Here is an 8,791-nt window from a genome sequence, read left to right on the forward strand (position 1 = left end):
TTACCGCTTTGCTCGGCCCCTCTTATAGCGTTGCTAGTTGCAGGTGTAGTTGAAGTTTGTTCCATGTTGGGACATGGATATCATGGAATATCACAATATCTCTTATTTAATTAATGCATCTATATACTTGGTAAAGGGTGGAAGGCTCAGCCTTTTGCCTGGTGTTTTATTTCACTCTTGCCGCCTTAGTTTCCGTCATATCGGTGTTATTTAGATACATTATAACCGAGCACTATTCCTGCCCTCTCAGGTCATTAGTGTTCCCAACCGTTGGATCTGGAGTTGTGGTCGTTTCTGAGCGTTGGATCTTCACTTAATTCCGCCTAGGATTTTGTTACGCGAATATCGTGATACACAGGCTGGGCTGCTACTCCCGTGACAAAATTCCTGATCTGCTATTAGTTGGGCCTCGAGTCTTTCCTGTGTGACCAATTCATCCACGCGATCTCTCTGCATCCCCGCTCCACTTCGTGCCCTAGGCCTAATCGCCGCACCGGCGATGACGGTGAGTGATGCTTTGGGTTGCTGCCACCAGCCCTACTGCTCCCGGTCCCTTTGGTAGATATCACCGCAACCGCTCTCGTTCATCGTATTTTTTGACCCGTTTTCCTTAATCCTATCAACAGTGCCACTCAATATCTCGGCCACCGCAAAAGATTGCTAGGTTTGGAGATGGGATTTCAGGTGCTAATGTCTTTCGGATCTCAATTTTGTACAGGTTGTGTTCATCAAGGTTCCAGTCAACTGATTTGGGCAAATCTTGGAGGTTGGTACTCATCGAGCCGCCGATCTTCAATCTGATCCATTCAAGTCAGGCTTGACTGATTGATGCAGGGCGAATCAAGGCGGGCCTGACTGATTGATGCAGGGCGAAGCAAGGCCGGGGTCAATTTTTGTTGGTTCTATCGGTAATGGCCTCGCTCGACACTTCCTTGGCGTTGACACTTACATGCGGTGGATTTTCACGCCCCTACGCCCCTTCTTCACTGGACAATAATACAAAGGGTACTCCAAATTTCCATCTTTGCTCCTCCTCCATGCTTTGTTCCCCCTTTTCGAGTGTTTGTATTTTGCAACTTAATTTCTTGTTTATATGGTTTAACATGGATTGATTGGTCGAGGAGAGTACGGCAACAAGATATGGTGCTAGAGATATGGATTTCCCAGGGAGTCAGCTCGATGTAGTGTAGTAACCTCGGCTTACCTTATCTTCGCGGCCTCTGAATGCCGTTACAATTTGAAAATAAGGATCCTTGATTATATTGCTATGTTTTGATACACGGCTGTATCTTCCGAAACTTGTGCTGGATGCTTCGGGCGTTTGTGTTCCTCAATGAGAAATCGTTCCATGCACCTGACAATAGTGAGAACAGACTTCAGAACTTATGTTAGAACAGTCCTGACTGGAACAGACTTAACTAAACTCTTAGCCTGATATGTAATTCGTGGTAAAACCTTAGCTTCTTCTGGGTTTTTAATAACTGTCTTGGCTCTGTTTTGATTTGGAGCCACCCGGTAGTTCTATGTTGCTGCACAGATGCACCATGCTTTTTAGGACTAACCTTTTTTCATCATATCAATTCTTCTGGATGATGTTCTATTTGCTCATTTTAAAACTCATGGAATGAAAAAAAAATTCTCAAATCCAATTTTAGGATATGTTAGGTTTACAAGTATGCAATCCTGCATTAAGGTAGTTTTTAATGCGATCGATTATCTAAATTTCCTCCTGCTCTCTTTACAAGTATGCAAGGCTCATATCTCAAGTATGGTCGAAGCATTGCTGTTAGGCAAGGTGGTTAATCGTGTCCAGATTATTGATGAGTGGTTCTCATCCTTTACTGTAGCTTCACCAAAGTTGTATTGTTGCATGCTTGCAGATACGCGTAGTTTCAGTTTGGCTTGTGATATTGATATTTTATCAAATATAATTCCATGCATGATGCAAAAAGATCATTCGGAAATGAGCACGTTCCATGTAATCTGGGTGGCACTCACCCATATATTCTATGTACAGAACTCTCCGTTTGCACAACATTAGAACATTGGTAACATATTTTTACTCTGGTATTCACTAAAGCTTGTACCAAACAATCATGGTGTGTTCCATAGATCGTTTTCTTCACATCTATGGGTTTCCAAGATCCAATCTTCTCCAGCAAATATAATTGACCATTACGCCCATCATTTTTATGCATCACAACTTAGATTGAGCAATGGCACTACATTACATACACAACTTCTTTACTCTTCATAGTATTACTACAAATTTTATCATGTATCTTTATGTTTCTTTGAAAATGACTTCTATCATATCATGTATCTTTATGTTTCTTCGAAAATTACTTCCTATCATATCTCTTAGTATACTTATAAAAGTACCTACCATTCTATTCAAAAAATAGACGGGCGCGGCAACGCGTGCCTTCGATGATCTAGTGTTCCTTGAATTTTGTGTTCCTAACACGGTCGGGGTTTATGGGCCCCCTTGTTTCTTTGTTTAAAGTAACGCTATCCTGAGGAGATCCAACATTGGTTTTACCATTTGCCTAATAACAACTAAAACTTGCATAGGGGCCGGTTAGCACCCGAGGTCTCTTAATCAACCCCCGAGCCAGTGCTCCTCATGAGTGCTGGTCCACCAACCTAGCAGTCGGCGGTGCCGCCTCGGGGCAACTCGAGGTGTTTTGGCTATCGTCCACTATGCATAGACGGATGAGTCCATAGATAGAGAGCGCGCGGCTCTAGACACGGATCTGACTCACCGGGAGATCTCCTTGGGATAGTTTTCCTTTCTTCGAAGAGCTTGTGCACCGGGGTTCCGAGGTTACTCGGGGTGTCCCGAGATGGAGGATTGTCTCCGCGGATCATGAGAGCTGATTGTCTCCGCGGATCATGAGAGCTTATCATGGGCTAAGTTGGGACACCCATGCATAGTTTAAACTTTCAAGAGTCGGGCCCGCGGTTATTTGGTAGATGGGAATTTGTTAATATCCGGTTATATAGGACTTGAACTAAACTCAATTAAAATACACCTACCACATGCGTAACTGTGACTGTCTCTTTTCGGGTGTGTTCGAGAAGAGAACACGGTTGGGTTATGTTTGAACGTAAGTAGTTCAGGATCACTTATTGATCATTACTAGTTTGCGACCGTTTACGTAGCTTTTCATCTTACTCTTGTATTTGTAAGTTAGCCACCATACAATGCTTAGCCGCTTGCTACAACCTCACCACTTATCCATTCCATACCCATTAAGCTTTGCTAGTATTGATATCCATGGTAATGGGATTGCTGAGTCCTCGTGGCTCACATATTACTACAACAAGAGTTGCAGGTACAGGCAAAGCGATGCTTTGACGTGAGAGCGATGCTTGCTTGTCTTGGAGTTCTTCTTCTGCTTCTTCTTCTTCGATCAAGGGATAGGTTTCGGGTCGGGGAGCCTGGGATTAGCAGGGTGGATGTCATTCTTCTTTTCGTTTGTTTTCATCCGTAGTCGGATCCTGCTCTTTTGTATGATTATTGTTATGTATTGATGAACTGTTGTATTCATGTTGTAGCTTGTGGCGAGTGTAAGCCTTTAACTTGTATTCTCATCTATTCAGTACATGGTATGTTGTAATGATATCCACCTTGCTATGCGCTCGAAATACGATTGTGCCTCGATCATGAATTCATCACATGATTGGGATAGAATCGTATCTTGGGCGCTATAGGGTTTCACTGAGAATCGAACTCGGCCACACCGATTTGCAACTTTCGGTCAGACCAAAAGTTACAAGTGAAATGGCCTAAGCCAAATCGGTGAGACCGATTTCTACAACTCGGTCGGTCCGAGATGAGTTCGGCGGAAACCTAACCCTAAATTTTCGAATCAAAACTAATATAAAGGAAGTTTTTGTTGGATAGAGTGATCTCGTACGTGGTAAGAATCATGGCATTGATTTTGTGCCAAGAATTCGAGGTAAAGATTGCACAAAGGATTGAACTCATATCCTAACTTGGCGATGAGCTCGCTACAGCGACACGGCGGTGAAGATTCCCGTTGACGGTGGTGGAGACCAGCGGCGGGAGGTCACTTGCAATGAGGAGACAATCCGGAGACCTGAGTCAGCAGAGCAGGACACGCGCGGGCGAAAGATTTCGGAGGAATTTCCAAAATTTGGCCCATGGGTATATATATCCTGACCCTATTGGTGTGACCGAGTGGAACGACTCGGTGGCACCGAGATGCAATATCGCAAGCGGTTACTGCAACTCGGTGTGACTGAATTGTTCAAATCAGTTGCACCAAGATTGAAAACCTAGATCAACTCAATGAACTCGCTATGACCGAAAGGAATGAATCGGTCAGACCGAAATACACAGAGAGGTTTTTAAAGTTTAAGTCTGATGAATCGGTGACTCCGAGTGCTCCTCACCTAGAGGGTTCGAATTTGACTTGATCAAACTTTGTGATGTAGCATGAATAGAGTTTGAGATGAGAAACACATAGATAGCTAGATGAAGTTTTTAGGCATTCTTGTCCATCCATTTGGCAAGAGAAAAAGACTAAATAATCAAAGGAACAAATGGATGTCCTCGAATGAGAAAAATGTGCAATCAACATGCTCACACAATAAGATGCAATATGAAATATGTGGTAAAGCATGCACAAACTCTCTACCATTTTTCTTCATTTTCTATAATCCACCACCAGTTATGCTCAAATTTCTAACCCATCATCATCTGTGTTGCAAAATTGTCACTAACATCAAAGTTAGAATCTCCACAACTACTTACGGATTGCCGGTTACTTTCCTTGGTTTCTTGTGCTTTGCTTGAATTTCTAACCCTTATTTGTATCTCACCTCTTTTGGACGCCCTTTTGTGATGGAACATGCACTGGTGCGCATCGGTTCTAAACAAACGGTTTTTAACCCGTTTCAGCGATGGCATTTGGAACCATCGCCAAGTGAGTGTGTGCGGTAGCGTGTCCTTCGCACATGACCCATAAATTGTCAGGGATAGGCCCTCCTGGGACCCAGGCTGGGGCCATGTGCGATCGGGCGAGGCATCGAAACCCAATCATTTTCGTAGGTATGTACATCCCACACGGTAATCCGAGAAAATCATTTCCGTAGGTATGTACATCCCACATGGTGAATCCTAGAAAAACATTTCCGTTTGTATGTATATCACACATAGTCAATCCAAGGAATATGTTTCCATTCTTATGTACATCCCACACAATCAATCCAGGGAACACGTTTCCATTCGGACGTACATCCCACACAGTTTTATGTGTAGGCTCGTGTGTGAAAGGTGTAACTATCACGCACGGTTTGCCATGGTTAACTATTTGCTTTTATCAACTATATCACACACGATTTGATGAACAAAACTGTTTGGCATTGGGCTATCCATTGCAAGCGCTTTTTCTGCTAGAACCGTTTGCAAAAGTCCATGACACATTTAGCAGGTTTATTAGTTTACAATTAATAATTCCAGTATTACGCAAATTCACATTTCATATCGAATAGCTGTTTGCCAATTTCATATCAGGCACATAAATATATTATAACATCACAGTATGGTAGCTACATGAAAACAGCACAATACAACATATAGCTAGTTCAACTTCATAAGAACAATATATTCATTTCCCTAATCGAGATCATCTAGGCTCATCTTATCCACCTCTGCTTTCAGTTCAGTAAGAACCCGTTTTGCACGGGCCAACTAGGAAAGCACCTCCTCCTTCGCCAACACCATCTTAGCAAAGTCTGATTTAAAAAATCTGAGCTCATTCTACACCCTCAAATTTTTATCCCCCATCTTGAAATATGCTTCATTGTTGACAACACTTTCTCTAATCCTACATGTGTTCTCTTCCTCATACATGCTCCAGAGCTTCGCTAGGCACATCTTCAAAGACTGTGGCCACTCTTGATCAACCCACTCCAAGTAAGAGCACTTCCATTCATCCTATAATATTTAAAACTAGATCAGTAACAATTGTAGGGGAAATGGGTTTATAGCAACATAGAAAATCACCAATGCTTATTTTGAAAAACTGAAGAAACATGTTAATTATGACATATCTTCTCAAAAAGATCAATGTGCAAATGAAATAACTGGTACTGAGACAATAACCAAATTCTGGAACATCAGAAGCTATAATTAACTGCAACGACGCTACAAGTTCTTACTCATGTACAATAAATAAAAAAATTGAACATTTTATGAGGAAGGTAAATATAACTGCAACAGCATAGCGATAGTGTTTGGATGATAGCAAATTGATATTAACACGTGTGTACATGCACAAATTTAGTAACATAGAACCAATGGCACAAAGGCCGTCCACTATGTATGCCAAAACTGGGGTAAAGACAAATGTTGCTACATCTCGCACCGGTGCCCTGCACTGGTGAGTCGATGCAGCGGAAAAAAATCAGGGACCCAGACTCCGGAGCATGTAGTTGCTCCGATGCCCAGTTACTTTGTGCCATAAAGATTTAGTATTTTACTACTTGGCTGCTCGGATGTGTGGACCAAAATTGGCTGCACAAACTGCTAAAGCGGTGCCCAATAATTTTCTAATGGCACCGCTAATGAGATGGCAACAGTTTAAGATACTAGGTACAAACTGTGACACTATCTTAGAATGCGTTTGGTTGAAGGTGTGGTATGAATGGGTTGGGACCGTGACAGTGTCTGAATCACATCTAACAAATGATTTGTAACAACGAAAGAGTGTCTAACCTTCTATGCACATGCCAGAAACTTCCTCCCACTGTCCACAGAATCAAACGCAACTAGCTTCACGAATGGAGATTGATGGTGACAACGAGCAGATAGATCTTCAGCCACCCCGCTCCATTCGTTGCCACTGATGGTCTTAGGGAGCTACAAGAGGAAGAAATGACTCAAATTGACCGCCAAGTAAAAAATCCTTCATTCCAAGTCATAGCCCGACAGAGAGAAGAAAGGCATACCCGCTGGAGATGTCTTTGAAGAAGACCATGGCGACCCCGGTGGTAGGATGCGAGACAGCGAGACCGAGGAAGCGGCTATAGCTTAGCAAGGAAGGAAGGAAGGAGGAAACAGGGGAAATGTGACTTGTGGTCGGGAAGAAAAGGGGGTGGGGAAGGGGGAATGGGGCGGGGTAGATATTTTGGCGGTAGGCCAAAATTTTGGAAATGTGGAGGGAAACTTTGTGCACGGTGCCGCCGGACCATTCACTTTGAACGATTGTGTGCATCGCAAATGATTCTTCTGCTTTACACGCATGGGATGAGTTTGATAATTCAAATTTTGGTGGAAATTTCCCCGGTACGTCATTGTATAATTTAACATCGCTTGCTAATTTGGGCACACAAAAGAGCGTACAGCAGACAGACCACACTTACAGAATCGAGTAATTTTAGTAATTAAACAGAGTCAGTTGACCTAAACATTGCTAAACAAAAGACCAGCATTAAAAGCAAAGCCTAAGTACGCATAATTTTAACAAATCCGCCGCCGCACCGGCCTATGCATTGCCGGTGTGAGATGAGACGTCGATGACTTGTCCTGGCGACATGCCGCCGTTGGTGGACTCCATGCCCCCTGCTGAAGTCGACCGCATCCTCGTCCTCGACGCCGCCCTCAAGGTTGTAGTACTCGTAGTAGTGGTTGTGCTAGAGCTTGCGTTTGTACTCCACCGCCAATTCCTTGATGGACAGACGCTTCTCTACCTCGACCTCGGCCACGCGCAACTCCTCCTCCCGGCGCTCCTTGATCTCCGCCGCATCCTACATCTCTAGCTCCCGCTCGGCGACCTCATGAGGAAGCAGGTGCTCCATGGCCACCACCGCCTTTTCAGACGTCGGTTGCATGCTGGAGTCCGAGGTGGCCTGGAATATCTCGGCGTGTGCATCCTCGATCTTGGCGTGGATGGCCTCGACCTGGGCCAGGGCGACATCAGCGGCACGGATGGTAGCTCGAGCGCTCTCGGCGTTTGCAGTCATCGTCGCAGCAGCTACTGCAGCTATCTCGGCTGCTGCAGCTGCCCTGTCGGCTACTGCGGACGCCCTCTCAGCGGAAGCGGCTGCGCTCAATGCGGATGCGGCGGCACTCTCGGTGTAGGCGGCCGTGCTCTCGGTGCAGGCGGCAGCGCTCGGGGGGCGCGTGCATCATACGGGCCTTCACGAAGCATTTCCACGGCGTCATCTTTGCAAGAAGGGGGTGCAGGAATGGGGGTCGGGATTCATGGATTCGGGGGTTGCCGGCACTGGAGCAGACCACCCGGCGAAGCTTAAGGAGGGAGACTTAAATAAACCCAGATATTTTCATCACAAACGGTTCCTCAAAAACAACTGTGTGTGATGTTGTAGATATTTTTTATTAGCTGTGAAAGACGAATTTGGAGTACAGTAGCAACGGATGGTGTTTTAAATGTACGAGAAATTTTGTAGTACTAATACAACTGTCATGTCAAATTTTGGAAAATTTCAGGGGCCAATTGACCTTTTAAGACATTTAAGTGATTTTCTAGCCATTTAATTGAAGGAAATATGCCCTAGAGGCAATAATAAAGCTATTATTATTTCCTTATATCATGATAAATGTTTATTATTCATGCTAGAATTGTATTAACCGGAAACATAATACATGTGTGAATACATAGACAAACAGAGTGTCACTAGTATGCCTCTACTTGACTAGCTCGTTGATCAAAGATGGTTATGTTTCCTAACCATAGACATGAGTTGTCATTTGATTAACGGGATCACATCATTAGGAGAATGATGTGATTGACTTGAC

The 8,791-nt window shown here is 44.0% G+C and overlaps 1 long non-coding RNA gene across 4 annotated transcripts; it reads left to right on the forward strand.

Annotated features, from left to right (window-relative positions):
* Window positions 1-347: 347 nt before the first annotated feature.
* LOC123127359 (uncharacterized) lies at window positions 348-3,572 on the forward strand. Of its 4 annotated transcripts, none has more exons than XR_006462341.1 (3): window positions 348-558; window positions 719-1,005; window positions 3,333-3,572. It is a non-coding gene; the product is annotated as an uncharacterized lncRNA (long non-coding RNA). The 4 variants fall into 4 exon arrangements; XR_006462344.1 differs by having other exon boundaries at window positions 3,339-3,564; XR_006462342.1 differs by having other exon boundaries at window positions 365-505.
* The last annotated feature ends 5,219 nt before the right edge of the window (window positions 3,573-8,791 follow it).

Source organism: Triticum aestivum, chromosome 6A (genome assembly GCF_018294505.1).
Source record: "Triticum aestivum cultivar Chinese Spring chromosome 6A, IWGSC CS RefSeq v2.1, whole genome shotgun sequence".
Lineage (NCBI taxonomy): Eukaryota > Viridiplantae > Streptophyta > Magnoliopsida > Poales > Poaceae > Triticum > Triticum aestivum.